A 20200-nucleotide genomic window follows, 5' to 3' on the forward strand; every position below is an offset into this window, starting at 1 on the left:
CATGTTTTCTCCATGATAATATAATCCTACATATACACACATACACAAAGGGAATTTTAATCACTATTTTACAAAAATGGGATCATCTTATACTATTTTTCTGCACATTGCTTGCGGAATTTCCTCCAAATCAACCAGTGTACTCTTTTTTTTTTTTAAACTTTTGGGTTTATTTATTATTTATTTATTTATTTATTTATGGCTGTGTTGGGTCTTCGTTTCTATGCGAGGGCTTTCTCTAGTTGCAGCGAGCGGGGGCCACTCTTCATCGCGGTGCGCGGGCCTCTCATTATCGCGGCCTCTCTTGTTGCGGAGCGCAGGCTCCAGACGCGCAGGCTCAGTAATTGTGGCTCACGGGCCTAGTTGCTCCGCGGCATGTGGGATCTTCCCAGACCAGGGCTCGAACCCGTGTTCCCTGCATTGGCAGGCAGATTCTCAACCACTGCGCCACCAGGGAAGCCCCAACCAGCGTACTTTTATTTTTATTTTAAATGTCTGCAGAATACTCAGTGATATGGGTGTTTTATAACTTACTGAGCCTATCAGTGAATGTTCACTCATTGTTTCTGGTTTTAATTTAATTTTTGAATAAATAGCGCTACGATAAACATCCTTGCTGCTCAGGTGTGGTCCATCAACTGGCAGCATTGGCGTGCCAGGGAGCTTTATAGACATACAGACACTCAGGTTCCAGCCTGCCCTACTGAATTAGACTTTGCATTTTAACAAGATCCCCAGGAGATTCATATTCACATTGAAAACTGAGCACTGACCTAGTTAGTACATATGACCTTTCAGTCAAGTGCTATCATACCTATAGTTAGATTCCAAGGAGTGAATTCTGGGGCAAAAGGGTACACATACTTTCAATTTTAATAGATGCTTTAACAGACTGCTTCCTTTAAAGACTGCAGCACATTGGATTTCTACCAGCGCTGTTTGAGAATACCCTTTTCCCCCATGTTCCCATTAACAATGAGTGTTGACGTTGAGATTTTAAAGGAAATTGGCTATGATAGGAACATTTAGGTTTTATTTGATTTTTCCCACGTAATTGAGCAAACTATTCATAAGATAGTATTATTAGAATAGTACCAATTTCAGTTTTTAGATTTCGAAGTCAAATGATAGAAGGAACGAAATACAAAAAATAGCAAAGCATAAAGATGCAATTATCTAATGGAAAACTTCTCTCCTCTTTGTTAACCTTCCTTGGTGCTAACATGAGAAAATGGGTACCCAGGATAGTGATCACGTGACCAGCTGGATGTTTACAGTGCCTGTTCACACTTACTGGGAACGTTTTCAGATAAATGATTGGGAGAAAAGGTAAAACACAGTAAAGGTTTAACAAAGTCTGCTTAATCTCAAAACTAATCATGGAGTTGTAAATTAAAATAAAATACCATATTTTGCCCATCAGATTGACAGGTTTTTTTTTTAACATCTTTATTAGAGTATAATTGCTTTACAATGGTGTGTTAGTTTCTGCTTTATAACAAAGTGAATCAGCTACACATATACATATATCCCCATATCTCCTCCCTCTTGCGTCTCCCTCCCATCCTCCCTATCCCACCCCTCTAGATGGTCACAAAGCACGGAGCTGATCTCCCTGTGCTATGCGGCTGCTTCCCACTAGCTATCTATTTTACATTTGGTGGTGTATTTATGTCCCTGCCACTCTCTCACTTCGTCCCAGCTTACCCTTCCCCCTCCCCGTGTCCTCAAGTCCATTCTCTACGTCTGTGTCTTTATTCCTGTCCAGATTGGCAGATTTTATTTTATTTTTGGCAGATTTTAAAATTAACAATATTCAGTATTGGAAAAGGTGTGGAAAAACAGACATGCTCATAAATTGTTGATGGGAATATAAATTGATAATGTCCTTTTAGGGAATGAAACAGCAGTGTATATAAGACACTTCAGTGCACATACCTTATGACTCAGCAAGAGAGTAATCTGTCTTACAGATTTAGTCATACGTGAGAAAAAAGATACACTAAAGGACATCCATTGGCAATTTGAGACCACTTAAATGCCCATCCATAGGGACATGAATTTACATATTTTGGTGTATTGATATTGTCTATATGTGGTATGGGGAAAGCTCTACAAGACATATAGCTAAACAACAAAAAAATCAAGTCTCAAAACAATGTATTTTGTGCAATCCACTTTGGGAAGTGATAACACAAAAGATGTGTGTTTGTGTACACATATCTATGTATATAATAGAAAAACACAAACCAAACTGCTAGCAGTGGTTACCTCTGGGTGTGTGTTGGAGGGAGGGTGGTTGGAATGGTGGTGAAAGAGTAACATATACACTGTTTCCTAAACAATATCAATTGTTAACATTTACGGAGCACATTATATGTCTAACATATGCTAAAAACTTTCCATGAATAATCTTAATCCTGACAACCACCTGATGAGGTAAGTACTATCGTTACTATCTGAATTTTACCATTAAGTTAACTGCGTCACAAATAGGTGAAGTAATTTGCTTAAGGTGATGCAGCCAGAAAGGTGTGGTGCTGTAATTTGAACCAAGGTAGCCTGACTCTAGAGACCATGCTCAGAACCTCAATTCTGTCTACCCATCTATCCATTACCTACCCTCCCATCACCTATGTTTGTTTATCTATCAGCTATTTATCTATCTATCTATCTACCTACCTACCTACCATCTTCCATCTATCTGTTCTGGCACACTAAGGTTCTCAAGCCACCATGGAGAAAATTAACCCAGTTTTCTATTTACATCATTGAGGTACAATATAATTTATGAAAACACACTGAGATTTTCAGAGAATAGCGTAATTGACAGGTGATGTAACTGATTCTGATTCTTTACCAGAGTGAGGGAGAATTGCCTCATTCCAGGACATTGTGTGATGGCCTGATTGTAGATCTCTGGATGGAGTAGAAAAAGCAACCTGGTATAATCCATCCCCCTAGCTGGCCACTGATCTACAGAACCAAACATTCCATAATGTTAGTAATCCTCTCCTTTATTTTGCTGAAGAAGATCATCTCCCTTATTTCTTCCAGAGTGTGTGAGTGGCAGAATTGGTATTGAAATCAGGTTTTCTGACTCTGAGTTCAGTGTTCTTTCCACTATATTATGATTTGGGATTTATGACACACATCTTACTTCCTGTAGGATGTAACCAGACAGATGGATACACAGTGCAGACCCATTCCTGTGTTTGGAGACCCCAAATTTGTATATCATTATTTAGAAGGAAAGAAAGGACTGAACAGCCAGTGTTGAGTGATGTTTTATCACCAGCTTCAAAGGTTTGGCCATTATATGCTCTTAAAAATTAAGGAGGTCCAACTAATTTCCTGGGTGTTATGTTTAACTATGTGAATTAATTAGCTAGTTGGTTTTACAGAGACACCCTCCAAAAAGTTTTGTTCCTCTTAAACAAAAAAACCCCAGCTTGGTGGTATGGTTAGGTGATGGTGTAGTTAAGTGATGGTGTGGTCATATGATGGCTGGACATGAAGCAAATCACCCGCAGAAGACATGGGCAGCCTGATGAAGCACAATGATGGGTCCAGGACATAGAGATGGGCAGGATGTCATTGTCAGCTAAGCCCATGTGCAGGTGACTGCCCCTGAACAGAAAAAAAAGGTCAAGGGTCAGGAAACATGTGGACCCTGAGGAGAGCAGAGAAAGTACTGAGTCTAAACCACTTTTCCTGATTTTATTCAAGCCAAGAGGAAGGCAAAGGGCTGTGTCATCTAACTTTCCCTGAACCGGTGCATCAGCAGAACGGGCTGAGCCTCTCCCACTTACCTCCTGATCCCACACACAGAGTTCATGGCCATCCAGCTGCCCTGTTCGGATCTCCAGCAGGCAAAGGAGAAAGGCCACTTGGACGTCTGGAACTCCTCAATCTTGCTCAAGGCTGGCAGCTGTCACAGAATGTCATCAGCTAAGAGAGCATCATAGCAACATGTTTCCCACTTCTTAAACCATTAGTCTCTCACATTTTATGGTTAGTTCTATGAGCACATTTTTTTTCAGCTACGGAACTCAAGCTTCTGAGGTTTTGAACTATTTATTAGCGCCTAAAAGTCAAAATATTCATCCATCTATTGCTTGAGGAAAATTTGATTTTCTGTAAGGGAATGACCTATATCCTGAAATAAAAAAAATCTGTGTGTAGTGACCATTCTTCATGCCTAATGTTTCATTTTTATGAACCTTCTGTTAACAGTCTGCCTCACTTTGAGTGGATGTCTCTAGGTCATTCATTGACAAAGAAGAATATTTGAAAAACAAAAATGTCAATATTACGTATGTACATGTAGATTAAACTATTTTTTAAAGTATAAATGTGATATACTTTTAAAATCTCCACCAGCACTGAAAATATTAAAGTAAAAAATAAAAGTCAGTTACTGCTCTCACAAATATCACATTGTTAACAATTTCTCACATTGCCTCCTGGAATTGATTGGTGTATGAGGGGCATTCATGAGGTACAGATGTCCTTTTTTGTTTTAACTAAATGGGATCATACGAGACATTACTGCTTGGCAGTTTGATCTTTTCCATTTGCAATATCCTTATTGATGGATATTAAGGTTGTTTTCAAAACCTTTTAATCATCTAACATTGCAATGAATATCCTTGTTATAGGCAACTTTGCAGACTTGTGCATGTATGTCTTCAAATCATTACACTTGGGTTCTTGTTACCAAAGTTTTCAAAAGCAAAGTTTTGAAAACTGGAAACAGAGCCTGAAGGCAAAAATAAAGGGTATGACATGTCCCTAGATTTATCCTCTTCAGTCTCTATCCTCAAATGCTACAGATAATTGGAAGCTGACTATAGGAAAAGAAGAGAAGCAAAAAGAAATATATTTATGAAATATGGACAAGGATTTTCTTGGGTGTCACTCAGTTCAGCTCTTAGGAGAGATGTGACTTGGTAATTTTTATCCTGGTAAAGTATTTAAAAGAAAGTGATTTCATTTGTCACAAAATAAGTAATTTTTTTCTTCTTTGAGTCTTACCACCACTGAGGTTTTCCTATCCTTTCCAACTCTCAGTTTTTGTTCCTTCTAAGAAATGCCTATGATACTAATTGTTTGTCTTGTAAATTTGACATGCTGTGTATTTAGCCTTACAGATTGATTTTCTAAGGTATGTTTTTTGACTTGCTTGTAATCTTATAAACCCCTTCAAGGCAAGCTTGGTCCTCTCTATATCCCTTGTAGCACCTCTGAAGCAATATGCAATGCTTTGGAAATGGTAGTGAATACTTAGTCACTTGTAAATTGACTTCTCTAGGCTCTAGACTCCTGACTTATTTTTTTATCTAACACGATCTGATGAATAAGGGAAATATTTTTTCCACAGCCCCTTAGTAAGGTGGCCCAATGCTTGGCATCCCATTTCCTAATCTGTGTTTCCAAGGTCTGGGTGGACCAAAACACGGCATTTTGGTAGACAATGACCATGAACCTTTGTTTTGTTTCCTTTCACAGGTCAGGGGGCCTCAGCTGGCACATAAGTAGAAACAGATGTTCAAAAGGCTAAGGAGGTACGTGGTGCCAATGTCTCAGTTCTGGGAAAAGGAAACACTTCACAGAGAATAGGTGCCACCTGTAGGGGTTATAGTTTGCCAAGCAAAACCAGTTTGGCTAAAAATTGCTAAAAATAATTCCCAAGGGCATAAGGTAATGTTTGCTTAAACATGAAATTGAACGAGGGTGTTGTGTGTGTACGTGTCTATGTCTGTGTGTGTACCTGGCACTCCAATGAAGCCTATTCACCCATTTATGAATTCCAATTGCTGACAGAACATTTTTATTTAATATTTGACCCATTCATAAGGATAGAGTTGTTAAATTTGTATCTAACAGGCATAGAAGAAAGAATTTTAAATTTTCTTTTTTTCAACCATCTCACTGAGATTTTTTTTTTTTTGCGGGGGTGGGGGGGGGAAGGGGGATTCAATGCTTTTTATTCCGAAGACATTTCTTTCAAAGCTACATCTTCTTGGCATCATTCCTGGCTATTAGCATTCCTCTAGTTAAAATTTAAGAAAAATAAGGAAGCAGAAAGGTATTGTAAATAATAATAAAGAATTAAGTGTAGGGTATACTGAATGCTTCCCTAAGTTTTCATCTATTTTTTTTTTAACATCTTTATTGGAGTATAATTGCTTTACAATGGTGTGTTAGTTTCTGCTTTATAACAAAGTGAATCAGCTATACATATACATATATCCCCATATTTCCTCCCTCTTGCATCTCCCTCCCACCCTCCCTATCCCACCCCTCTAAGCCATCACAAAGCACCGAGCTGATCTCCCTGTGCTATGCGGCTGCTTCCCACTAGCTATCTATTTTACATTTGGTAGTGTATATATGTCCATGCCTCTCTCTCACTTCGTCCCAGCTTACCCTTCCCCCTCCCCGTGTCCTTAAGTCCATTCTCCACGTCTGCGTCTTTATTCCTGTCCTGCCCTAGGTTCTTCAGAACCATTTTTTTTTTTTTTTTTTAGATTCCATGTATATGTGTTAGCATACGGTATTTGTTTTTCTCTTTCTGACTTACTTCACTCTGTATGATAGACTCTAGGTCTATCCACCTCACTACAAATAACTCAATTTCGTTTCTTTTTATGACTGAGTAATATTTCATTGCATATATGTGCCACATCTTCTTTTTTTAAAAACATCTTTATTGGAGTATAATTGCTTTACAATGGTGTGTTAGTTTCTGCTTTATAACAAAGTGAATCAGCTATACATATACATATATCCCCATATTTCCTCCCTCTTGCATCTCCCTCCCACCCTCCCTATCCCACCCCTCTAGGTGGTCACAAAGCATTGAGCTGATCTCCCTGTGCTATGCGGCTGCTTCACACTAGCTATCTATTTTACATTTGGTAGTATATATAAGTCCATGCCACTCTCTCACTTCGTCCCAGCTTACCCTTCCCCCTCCCTGTGTCCTTAAGTCCATTCTCTACGTCTGCATCTTTATTCCTGTCTTGCCCCTAGGTTCTTCATAACCTTTTTTATTTTTTAGTTTTTTTAGATTCCATATATATGTGTAAGCATACGGTATTTGTTTTTCTCTTTCTGACTTACTTCACTCTGTATGACAGACTCTAGTTTCATCCACCTCACTACAGATAACTCAATTTTGTTTCTTTTTATGGCTGAGTAATATTCCATTGTATATATGTGCCACATCTTCTTTATCCATTCATCTGTTGATGGACACTTAGGTTGCTTCCATGTCCTGGCTATTGTAAATAGAGCTGCAATGAACATTGTGGTACATGACTCTTTTTGAATTATGGTTTTCTCAGGGTATATGCCTAGTAGTGGGATTGCTGGGTCGTATGGTAGTTCTATTTTTAGTTTTTTAAGGAACCTCCATACTGTTCTCCATAGTGGCTGTATCAGTTTACATTCCCACCAACAGTGCAAGAGGGTTCCCTCTTCTCCACACCCTCTCCAGTATGTATTGTTTGTAGATTTTTTGATGATGGCCATTCTGACTGGTGTGAGGTGATACCTCATTGTAGTTTTGATTTGCATTCCTCTAATGATTAGTGATGTTGAACATCCTTTCATGTGTTTGTTGGCAATCTGTATATCTTCTTTGGAGAAATGTGTTTAGGTCTTCTGCCCATTTTTGGATTGGGTTATTTGTTTTTTTTTTTGATATTGAGCTGCATGAGCTGCTTGTAAATTTTGGAGATTAATCCTTTGTCAGCTGCTTCATTTGCAAATATTTTCTCCCATTCTGAGGGTTGTCTTTTGGTCTTGTTTATGGTTTCCTTTGCTGTGCAAAAGCTTTTAAGTTTCATTAGGTCCCATTTGTTTATTTTTGTTTTTATTTCCATTTTTCTAGAAGGTGAGTCAAAAAGGATCTTGCTGTGATTTATGTCATAGAATGTTCTGCCTATGTTTTCCTCTAAAGAGTTTTATAGTCTCTGGCCTTACATTTAGGTCTTTAATCCATTTTGAGTTTATTTTTGTGTATGGTGTTAGGGAGTGTTCTAATTTCATTCTTTACATGTAGTCCAGTTTTCCCAGCACCACTTACTGAAGAGGCTGTCTTTTCGCCATTGTATATTCTTGCCTTCTTTATCAAAAATAAGGTGACCATATGTGTGTGTGTTTATCTCTGGGCTTCCTATCCTGTTCCATTGATCTATATTTCTGTTTTTGTGCCAGTACCATACTGTCTTGATTACTGTAGCTTTGTCTGAAGTCAGGGAGCCTGATTCCTCCAGCTCCGTTTTTCTTTCTCAAGATTGCTTTGGCTATTCAGGGTCTTTTGTGTTTCCATACGAATTGTGAAATTTTTTGTTCTAGTTCTGTGAAAAATGCCATTGCTAGTTTGACAGGGATTGCACTGGATCTGTAGATTGCTTTGGGTAGTATAGTCATTTTCACAATGTTGATTCTTCCAATCCAAGAACATGGTATATCTCTCCATCTCTTTGTATCATCTTTAATTTCTTTCATCAATGTCTTATAGTTTTCAGCATACAGGTCTTTTGTCTCCTTAGGTAAGTTTATTCCTAGGTATTTTATTCATTTTGTTGCAGTGGTAAATGGGAGTGTGTCCTTAATTTCTATTTCAGATTTTTCATCATTAGTGTGTAGGAATGCAAGAGATTTCTGTGCATTAATTTTGTATCCTGCTACTTTACCAAATTCATTGATTAGCTCTAGCAGTCTTCTGGTAGCATCTTTAGGATTTTCTATGTATAGTATCATGTCATCTGCAAACAGTGACAGCTTTATTTCTTCTTTTCCGATTTGGATTCCTTTTCTTTCTTTTTCTTCTCTGATTGCTGTGTCTAAAACGTCCAAAACTATGTTGAATAATAGTGGTGAGAGTGGACAACCTTGTCTTGTTCCTGATCTTAGAGAAAATGGTTTCAGTTTTTCACCACTGAGAATGATGTTGGCTGTGGGTTTGTCATATATGGCCTTTATTATGTTGAGGTAAGTTCCCTCTATGCCTACTTTCTGGAGGGTTTTTTTTAAATGGGTGTTGAATTTTGTCAAAAGCTTTTTCTGCATCTATTGAAATGATTATATGGTTTTTCTCCTTCAATTTGTTAATATGGTGTATCCATTGATTTATTTGCATATATTGAAGAATCCTTGCATTCCTGGGATAAACCCCACTGGATCATGGTGTATGATCCTTTTAATGTGCTGTTGGATCCTTTTTGCTAGTATTTTGTTGAGGATTTTTGCATCTATGTCCATCAGTGATATTGGCCTGTAGTTTTCTTTCTTTGTGACATCTTTGTCTGGTTTTGGTATTAGGGTGATGGTGGCCTCATAGAATGAGTTTGGGAGTGTTCCTCCCTCTGTTATATTTTGGAAGAATTTGAGAAGGATAGGTGTTAACTCTTCTCTAAATGTTTGATAGAATTCGCCTGTGAAGCCCTCTGGTCCTGGGCTTTTGTTTGTTGGAAGACTTTTAATCACAGTCTCAGTTTCAGTGCTTGTGATTGGTCTGTTTATATTTTCTGTTTCTTCCTGGTTCAGTCTTGGAAGGTTGTTAAGCTATCCAAAAAGGATTGGGGGCTTTGAAGAACTATGAATCTTTATACAGTGGTTAAATCTTACTTAAATTTTCCTCCTGGCAGAATTTAGTTACAGTTGGGGGATTAATGTATTCAAGGCCATTAGACAGAATTTAGTGCAAATGCCATGTCTCTTTGGGCAAACTACTATACTTCTTTGTGCTTCAGTTTCCTCATCTGTAAAATGGGTGTAATAATTGTACATATCTCGTGGGTTTATTGAGAAGAGTGAGTGTTCTAAGAAAGTCACAGTACACAGCACATAAGAAGTCATCTATTACTGCTACACTTTACTGCAACTACTAATGCCATCACGACAATGACCACCACTACTCCAGTCTTTCATCTTTTTCTCTCCACATTGTCTCCTTTAGTTCACAAAGATCAACAATAATTTAATGTAATCATGAAATTCCACTGAAATTTGTGAATTATTTCCTAGATATGGTAATCCATAATTTTCCTTGACGTTGGAATTTAAGTCATGAGGCCAGATGTCATGGGAAGATTACCATATTCAGAGTCCAATGACTTGGATTTAATTCTAGCTCTGTCACTTACTACCTTAGTGACCCTGGGAAAGTTGTCACATCTTTCTGGGCTTCTGTTTCCTCAACTGTAAAATGGGGGTGGGCAAATGAATGAGATGATTTCTAAGGTCTCTTTTGGGAGAAGCTTAGGAGCACTTGGACTATAAGACCAAGATGTAGAAAAAAACCCTGTAATATTTTATACTACCAGCTGAACTCAACTGTTAATTTAATTTACCAAAACAAATGTAAAAATAATCTACTTCAAATGAAACAGCTTAGATAAAAATTAAACAAAATATTCTATAAAATTAATAAATAGGATTAAAGATAAGGACATCAGACTATAAAACCTTCAATGTCAGGGACAATGCATTAATATATATCCTTGTCCTTGTATCTCCAGAGGCTAGCAGAAGACCTGGTACATGGTTGGTATTCAAACAAAGTTTGCCAAAATGAAACAAACAGAATTGAGAGTCAGTGTAGCTTGTGAACTAAATAATATTCTATTTGGATTGGATCCAGGATGTAAATTGTGAGAAAGCTGGAATTTCTGAAATCTGAGGCTTTATATTAAAGCAGAAGTTCTCTCATGGTTGTTGGATCAACATCATCATTATCACCCGGGCACCTGTTAGACATGCAGATTTTGGGGCTCTACCCACATCTACTGCATGAGAAACTCTGAGGATGGAGTCTAACAACCTGTGTCTTTGTTGTTGGTTTTTAATTAGACTTTATTTTCTTAGAGCAGTTTTAGGTTCACCTCAAAACTGGGCAGAAAGTACAGAGAGTTCCCACATACCCTCTGTGCACCCATACAGCCTCTGGTGGGAGGTGTTGATAGTTACAGTTGGGGGATTAATTATATTCAACATCATCCCCCGCCAGAGTGGTACATGTGTTACAGCTGATGAAACTGCATTGACACATCATGATCACCCAAAGTCCCTAGTTCACAGTAAGTTCATTCTTAGTGGTGTACGTTCTATGGGTTTTGACAAATATATGACATGAATCCACCGTTACAGCATCACATAGAATAGTTTCACTGCCTTAAACAATCTGTGTTTTAAGAAGCCCTCCAGATGATTTTCGTGCACATTAATGTTTGACAACCATTGCATTGCAGGATAGAATTTTTCAAAGCTAAGTTGGAGAAATAGCCAAGAAATTAAGACTGTCATAAATCCTACATCTAAACTGAAGCTATAATTGATTTATCCTACTCTCCTCTTAGTACACATTTGGATGCTAATGGTCAGGACAGTCTTTAAAACGATTTGGGAACTCTCAGCATCTGGGCTTCTGCTTCACTCTTTGCTGGAATTTTAGGGCACCCTTTTCTCTAGCATATTCACTGGAAAGTAGGATAGAGCTGTGGAAAGGACACATTTCTAAGAGAAAATGTTTTATTATTGAAAATTATTGAAAATATTTTATTATTGAAAATTTATTATTGAAAATTTTCAATTTTATATTGAAAATATACCGATTTTAAACTTCAGTAATTATCAACTCCTGGCCTATCTCATTTTATCTGTATTCACATTCATCCCTCCCTTCATTCCAAATTATTTTTAAACAAATCTAAGATGATGGTATCATTTCACCTGTAAATATATATGGTCCAGAGAAATAGAAGAGAAGGGAACACTTCCCAACTAAATCATTTACCATGATTTAAAAAAAAACCCAGAAAATGTTATTACAAGGAAAGTAAACTGTAGACCAATATCCCTCCTAAACATGGATTTTAAAAAATTTTATTATCAAACCAAATCTAACTATATATAGAAAAGATAACATATCATGTCCAAGCGGGGTTTATCCCAGGGATGCAAGTTTGGTTCAACATTCAAAAATCAATAAATGCAATTTGCCAGAACAACCATAGGATTGTCTCAACAGATTCAGAAAAAGCATTTGACAAAATTCAACATTCATAATAACGTCTAATAAATTAGGACTAGAAAGGAATTTCTTCAGCCTGATAAAAGGAGTCTATGCAAAACTTATAATGTCATACTTAATGATGAGGGACTGCCTGCTTTCTTCTCAAGCATGGATTTGAGGCAAGGATGTCTACTCTTATCACTTCTATTTGACGTTATATTGGAGATCCTAGCCTATATAAGAAGCCAACAAATGAAAAGCATACAGATTAGAAAGGAAGAAATAAAATTGTCTTTATTCACAGAAATATGATTGTCTACAAAGAAAATCCTAAAGAACCTACCAAAAAGCTACTAGAACTTATATGTGAGTCTAACAAGGGCACAGGTTACTAGGATAATACAAAAAATAATTGTATTTTTATATAGTGGCAAAAAAACAATTGGAAATTAGAACTTACAGTGGCATCAATGAACACGAAATACTTTGGGGTAAATCTATCAAAATATGGTGAAGATTTGAATGCTGAAAACTATATAACACTAATAAGAGAAATTACAGTCAAATCCTTGATGATCCCCAATGACCTCTGTCTCCTGTATTTAAACCCTGGGTATTAGTGTCCTCAGACTGTGAATAGGGCTGAACTGTGTAATAGGATATTGTGGACACGGTCATATATGACTTCCAGTTCTAGGTCATAAAAGACACTGTGGCTTCCACCTTGCTGTCTTGGATCACTTGCTCTGGGAAAACCAACTTCCATGTCTGAGGACACAAGTAGCCCTGGCCCTATGGAGACTCCCAACGTTCAATGAGGATCTGAATTCTTCTGCCATAGTCACGCAAGTGAGTCACACTAGAGATGGATTTTTCAGCCCTAATCAAGCCTTCACATGACTGCATCCCAGGCTGACATCTTGTCTGTAACCTTATGAGAGACCTGGAACTAGAAAGACCCAGCTAAACTGCTCCCACACTCCTGAACCACAAAGACTCTGCAATAATAAACGCCTATGGTTTGAAGCCACTAGACTTTGGAGTAATTTGTTATGTGGCAATAGAAAACTAGCACAGGTTTTGGTACCTGGAAGTGAGGTGTCGCCACAATAAACGTTTAAAAATGTGGGAGTGGCTTTCAAGTGCAGCAGTTGGAAGAGGCTGTAAGAACTTTGAGAAGCTTGTTAGTGAAAACCTAAGGGATATTGAAGAGATGATCATGTGATTTTCATCCTTCAGTCTGTTAATGTGGTGTATCACATTAATTGATTTTCATATGTTGAGCCATCTACGCATCCCAGGGATCAGTCCCACTTGGTTATGGTGTATGATCCTTTTAATGTGCTGTTGAATTCAGTTTCCTAATATTTTGTTGAGGATTTTTGCATCAATGTTCATCAGGGATATTGGCCTGCAGTTTTATTTTCTTGTGGTGTCTTTGTCTGGCTTTAGTATCAGAGTAATGCTAACTCATAAAATAAGTTTGGAATTGTTCCCTCCTCTACAATTTTTTTTTTGGAAAAGTTTAGAAGGATTGGTGTTAATTCTTCTTTAAATGTTTGGTAGAATTAAGTTTCAGTTACGCAAGATGAATAAGTTCTAGAGATCTGCTGTACATTGCGCCTGTAGATAACAATACTATATTCTACACTTAAAACATCTATGAAGAGGATAAAGCTCATGTTCAGTGTTCTTACCACAGTAAATTTTTTTTTAAGTAGAATAAATTTTAAGAAAGAAAATTGGGCCTGAGCACAGTTAAAATTGCCCATGGAGCAGAGCTGAGATTCTAATCTCGGTTCATCTGGCGCCAGAGCTCCCACTCCTCCACTACATCATTGTACTTCCCCTTCAAACAAATATGGGAAACTGGAAGAGGAAAATATCTTTAGAACAAGCCATGTGAAACTAAATACAGTACGTTACTCCATAGGAAATCGATTAAAAAAAACAATGGCAGCCTTTACACGTAAGGTATTATTTTATATATATGAAAAATCACCTATTATATTTCACATATATGTGAAAAATCACCTATTATATTTTGAAGATTATTCCCCCTTCACAGTTATGGGGGATATATTTTGAAGAATTTTCCCCATTTTCAGTCACGGGAATAGTTATTTAGGAACTTATTATGAAGAAAGGACGTATGCTGAAGAGTTGAACAGGCATCAATGAAAAATTGCAATCGATCAATGCAAAATTAAAAAAAAAATAATATGGACCAAACCCTGTATCTTGAAACTTCTCCATACAAAAAATTTAAACTATTACAGTATGTATGTGTGGAAGAAATTATATGTAAAAAAAAGAATATTGCTGAGGTTGTTAGCAAAATCATGATGGCATTTGAGAAGCCTGCCAGTGAGGGCTAGAAGGAAAATATTGGATCCTGGAGGCAGAAAGTTTAGCAGAACGATTGAAGGTCTTGTCTTAGGATTATTTGGTCAAACAATTGAGTTTCTAAGATACCTGGGGGGCCATTGTCCCCCAGCAGTTTCAGCAGAAACCCAAGGTAGAGAAACACTTGCCTCAAAGAGATTTGCAGATGTGGATTTTGACTAATAGAGTGAATCTCAAGAAGAGTTGTAGGAGAACTACAGAGTTTTAAGAAGGATTATATCAGCAGAAATGTTACCAACTTAAATGGATATCCACTTACTGTTCAAATTTCCTGATTGTTTCACGATTTGAATTTCTTTCCATTGTAGGACACTGGTTTGTGAAGCCAGAAAGATGTAGATTTAAATCCTGGCACTTCCATTTACTCGCTGTGTGGGCTGTCAAAGATACTTGAAATTTCCGAGTCTCATAGGATTATTTGGAAAAGAAAACGAGATAATGTATAAGGAAACATTTTGGACAGCAGGTATATAATTCATTTGAGCTTTTTAAATGAATTATTATTGATAAGTTATGGCTTCTCTGAGGTTAAACAGGGAGTATTCCAGGAGAACTACTCCATGCCCTCTAAGCAGGAGAGAGAAGGGCAAGCACTTCTGTTCACATGCTCTTACCCACCTGGGCAAATGAGATGTTAATAAAGATACCTTCAAATTAGAGAGGATGAGGGTGGCCTTTAATAGCTTTCTAAAAATCCAAAATATACATATTTATTATTATTTAAATTATGATTTTAAATGATCAGTTATCAATGAAAATACTAAAAAATATAAAAGAGCATAGAGTAATAAATGAAACCTCTTCTATCTACCATTTCCATCCTGGTCCTCAGGAGTAATTATTTTTAAGTTTCATGTGTGCCCTTCAGCAATTTTCTTTTCTTTTCTTTTTTTTACAATTTAATTTAATTAATTTATTTTTTTAACATCTTTATTGGAGTATAATTGCTTTACAATGTTGTGTTAGTTTCTGCTGTACAACAAAGTGAATCAGCTATATGTATACATATATGCCCATATCCCCTCCCTCTTGCATCTCCCTCCCACCCTCCCTATCCCACCCCTCTAGGTGGTCACAAAGCACCGAACTGGTCTCCCTGTGCGATGCAGCTGCTTCCCACTAGCTAGCTATTTTACATTTGGTAGTGTATATACAAAAATTTTCTTTTCTGCATATGTGTGTAAAAAGTGTTCTGTGATTCTTGAAGATCATTTAAGTCCTCCGTATTTTTCTCAAATAACCACTGTTAAATTCTGATGTGTATATCTTCAGTCTGTTTTCTGTACACAAGCATACACATAAAGACATTTTCCAACTCTTTGAAACACGAGCTCATAAAGAATTTTAGAGATGTTTGTAGTCTGGGGTCCTCATTTTAGACCCTGAAGAATTCTTGTAACTGAATATAAGAGCGAGTGCTACATGTTACGCCAATTCATTGGAATTTGGCTTTTGATTTTAGGAGCTAAGGAAGGGTGAAAGATAACGTCACATACTGCATTGCATTCAGCAGTGTTTCTAGATCAGAGAAACTGATTTAGATAATTCATCTTTCTTGAAACTCAATTTGGGTGTCTTCCTCCTTCCCAACCTCCCCCAGGCAGTTCTTTCCTTCAGAATAGCATTTATCGAAAGGCATAACTCAGAAAGAATGGGAGAGTTGCCTCAATAAACATAAAAAGCTTATCTTCTTTTTGAAGCTGTAATTCTTTGTATCAAAATGAATTGTTGTTACCAGACTGTTGACTTCAGACTCTTTTACTTGCTTGACATTTACTTCAGCAGTAGCTAGGAACATTTCAAGCTGTAAATATTGAATTAAAATTTGAAATACTCTATTGACGAGGCTTTAAGATCTTTTTATGTTGTAGGTGCTCTTACTTTTGGAAGACTCACCCTGAATCATGGCAAACACATTAAAATGTACTGCCATCTCACATATTTTTTTGGTTGAAAAATAAAAGTATTTTTAATAACGTTGAGTTTGCTAAGAATAATTTTGTTCTTATGAGTTATACTTTTAAAATTTCTCACATATTTTTATACTTTTTAGAAATCTCACTGTGACTATAGTACCCACTGCATGAAATCGTCCTGGAGCTATAATGTTTTCATTTCAAAGTTTCGGAAGAATCTTTTCTGTTCTCATGAACAAGAGTTTAACGTGATGTTTCTCTGCTCTGGCTGCACATTAGAATCACATTCGAATGCAAAAAGAAAAATCCGTTGGTCAGGTTTTCCTCCCAGAGACTCTGATTTAATTGATGTAGGATGGTTCCAGGTACCAGTATTTTTTCAAAGCTCCCCAGACCCAGGAGATTCTAACGTGTAGTCAGGATTGAGAACCACTGTTTTGTTGTTAATAAATAAATTCTCTAATAAATAAAAAAGTAGATAAAATAATTTAATAAATTTATAAATAAGATTAAAATAATAAATGTCCAATAAAGCCTCTAATAAAAACATAAACAGTATATCTAGTTCAACTACTTTTAGACAGTCTAAAATTCTGGTGTTTGCATAGATATGTCATAATTCACTTGCTATTAAGAAGTAAATTAGCGACTTCCCTGGTGGCGCAGTGGATAAGACTCCGCTCTCCCAATGCAGGGGGCCTGGGTTCGATCCCTGGTCAGGGAACTAGATCCCACATGCATGCCGCAACTAAGGAGCCCGCCTGCTGCAACTAAGGAGCCAGTGAGCCACAACTAAGACCCAGGGCAACCAAATAAATAAATAAAGCAATAAAAAAAAAAAAGTAAATTAATAATTTGCTGAATGAATAGGGATTGCTCAGAAATCTGCCATCTGTACTCAAGGAGCAGGCCTCTGGTACTATAGCAGGTTTCTGGGTACAGAGTGTGAGGTGAGACCTCATGGTGTTGACATCTTGGGAAGACTCTGTCACAGTCACATGCTAGAAAAGATTCTGTGCTGCTGAGTGTGGTTGTGAAGAATCTTTTCAGTATTTCTTCAAGAGGCAAATAATCAAGACCTGTCTTTAGTGGCTAATGACTTGTTGACTAAAGACAGGAGACTGAGTTGAATAATCTCTTAAGGGCCCCTATAGTTCTGTGAGTTCCGTTTCCTGAGAGGGACAGCATCAAGGAGTTAGTTGACATGCAGTCTCATAAGAATTATTGTCAGGAGCAATTCTAAATATGACCCAACATCAGTTCCTCATGGTACATGATTATGAGGTGAAAGACATTAACTATTTGATATTGGAGATCAGGTCAGGAAGAAGAGTGTAGAGACTAGGAGGATAGTTTGGGGTCAACACATGAGATTGATTGATTTTCAAATATATTATTCTAGAAGTTGAGCCAAGAGATGGTCAGAACTTGATGGTCAGTTTAATATAAGAATAAATTAGAAAGAACAAATATGTTAGGAAAGGAGAATTGGCAATATTGAGTGATGCTTGGGATGGGAGGGATGAAAGACAAGAAGTAGCTTTTTAGTGACTGTTTTACCAAGAGGTGTATTTTTTGAGAGATGAACTAGCACAAATCTGCTTAGAGTGTAGCTTTGGATTCATCCTGCTTTGGCTCAAATCCTGGCTCTACCACATGCAAGCTACATGGCAGTGGGCAAGTTACTTAACCTCTCTGAGCCTTAGTTTCCACATCTAGGAAGTGAAGATAATAATAGTACCTACTCTGTAAGACAGTGGTGAGGATTAAGGGAGTCAACGCATGTAAAGTGCTTACAACAGGGCCTGACTTAATAAATGATAGTTATTTTTATGATACGTTATGATGATAACATTGGAAGAAAGGGGAGTATTTCCAGAAGACCAAAAAGGCTTGTCTTCAATTAATTGGAAGGTTAGAAAAACAGCTATGAAAGCTACACTAAACTGGTCCTCAATCTCACGATATAATGAAGAAGACAGATACACAGACCAAATAAATCTGATATAAAGCAGGATATCATATAGCTACAACAGGTATAGAATAATGTATTCTTGGAGTATGGGGAATATAGTAGTCATTAGTTGGTTGTCTCCTTAACATTCATATCCCCCTACTTTCTACAAAAACCTTCAGATTTTTCCTTGAGAAACAGTCCCTTCCCCATTTCAATGATGTGGTTTTTTTTGTTTTTTTTTTGTTTAGAAATTGGAGAGTAGCCTTCCCTTATTATTATTATTTTTTAATTAATTTATTTTTGTATTTATTTTTGGCTGTGTTGGGTCTTCGTCTCTGCGTGAGGGCTTTCTCTAGTTGCGGCAAGCGGGGGCCACTCTTCATCGCGGTGCGTGGGCCTCCCACTATCGCGGCCTCTCTTGCTGCAGAGCACAGGCTCCAGTTGCAGAGGCTCAGTAGTTGTGGCTCACGGGCCTAGTTGCTCCGTGGCATGTGGGATCCTCCCGGACCAGGGCTCGAACCCGTGTCCCCCTCATTGGCAGGCAGACTCTCAACCACTGCGCCACCAGGGAAGCCCCAATGATGTGGTTTTGATGTTATTGACCCCACTCCTAATTGCAGAGGTAGACTCTGATTAACCTAACCCTACTGGCATCCTTCTGGTCTGCTATGGTCTGAATGTTTGTGTCCCCCAAAATTCATATGTTGAAATCGTAACCCGGAAGGTGATGGTATTAGTAGATGGAGCCTTTGATAGGTGATTAGGTCATGAGGGTGGAGCCCTCATGAATGGGATTAGTGCTCTTATAAAAGAGACCCCACAGAGCTCCCCAGCCTTTTTTGCCATGTCAGGATACAATGAGAAGTCTGCAACTTCAAAAAGGGCCCTCACTCAACCGTGCTGGCACCCTGATCTCAGACTTCCAGCCTCCAGGATTGTGAGAAATAAGTTTCTGTTGTTTGTATGCCACCCAGTCTGTGGTGTCTTGTTATAGCAGCCTAAATGGACTAAGATACTGCCCCCAGTAACTGGTATAGGGGTGAGCAAATGAGATGCAAGAGAATGTTTGCTGAGGACAGAGTCTTCCTCATTTTCTCTCAAGAGCTTCTGGCAAAGAATTTTCTGTGGACAGTGTGGTGTGAAGATATACAGCCTTTTTTTTTTTTTTTACAGTGAGCCTGAGGGCAGAATTGAGAAAATTATACAGAAAAATAGCAGGATGACACACTGAGATTCTAGATAAAACTATCTGAAATCAGCCCAGAACTTACAGCAACATGATCCTATACATTTAAGCCAGATTGAGTTGGTTTTTTCTGTTGCTTACAATCCAAGGAATCCTAACGATTGCAGGTAGGGAACGAGTAATTCAGCTGGCCAGGGGTGCAGCAGTAGGGATTGAGGAGACTTCTTGGGGCCTGGTTTTAAACGGAGGCCAGTCTCCTATAGGCAGATCTTGGAATAAAGTACATTCTAAGCAAAGAGAACATATATTGGGCAAAGCCTGGAGACGAGAGAGTATAAAGCATTTTTTGGAAGTGGCCAGTGGACTCTATATGGCTGGAAAATAGAGTATGTCTATGGTATACTAGAAGATAAGCTGGAAAAACAGGAAGCAGGCGAGGAATGAAGCTTTGAACACTAGGCTCAGGGTTTGGGGCTTTATGCTGTGTGCAAATGCCAACTGTCAAAGATAAAGGACAGATGAACCTTGTGTTTTAGGGAGATAACTTTGGCAGCAGAGTGATGGATGGATTGGAAAATTCCAGGACAAAGGCAAAATGGTCATGAATCAGGGCAGTCTGGTGAATGAAAATAGGGGATAGATATGAGAGATATAAAGAATGTAGACAAGATTGGTTTGGGTGAGGGAAAAACGTCAGGGGAGTAACA

At 37.8% G+C, this 20200-nt stretch overlaps 1 protein-coding gene across 1 annotated transcript in view; it reads left to right on the forward strand.

The window, feature by feature from the left end:
- Positions 1-20200, forward strand: part of KDR (kinase insert domain receptor) — a 201015-nt gene that overhangs the window by 128786 nt on the left and 52029 nt on the right. Inside the window, exons 4-5 of the mRNA XM_068542929.1 lie at positions 5512-5567; positions 14743-14900. The gene's annotated coding sequence lies outside the window, so the exon portion shown is untranslated. The remainder of the gene's footprint in view (positions 1-5511; positions 5568-14742; positions 14901-20200) is intronic.

The sequence above is a fragment of the Eschrichtius robustus genome, chromosome 4 (genome assembly GCF_028021215.1).
Source record: "Eschrichtius robustus isolate mEscRob2 chromosome 4, mEscRob2.pri, whole genome shotgun sequence".
Classification (NCBI taxonomy): domain Eukaryota; kingdom Metazoa; phylum Chordata; class Mammalia; order Artiodactyla; family Eschrichtiidae; genus Eschrichtius; species Eschrichtius robustus.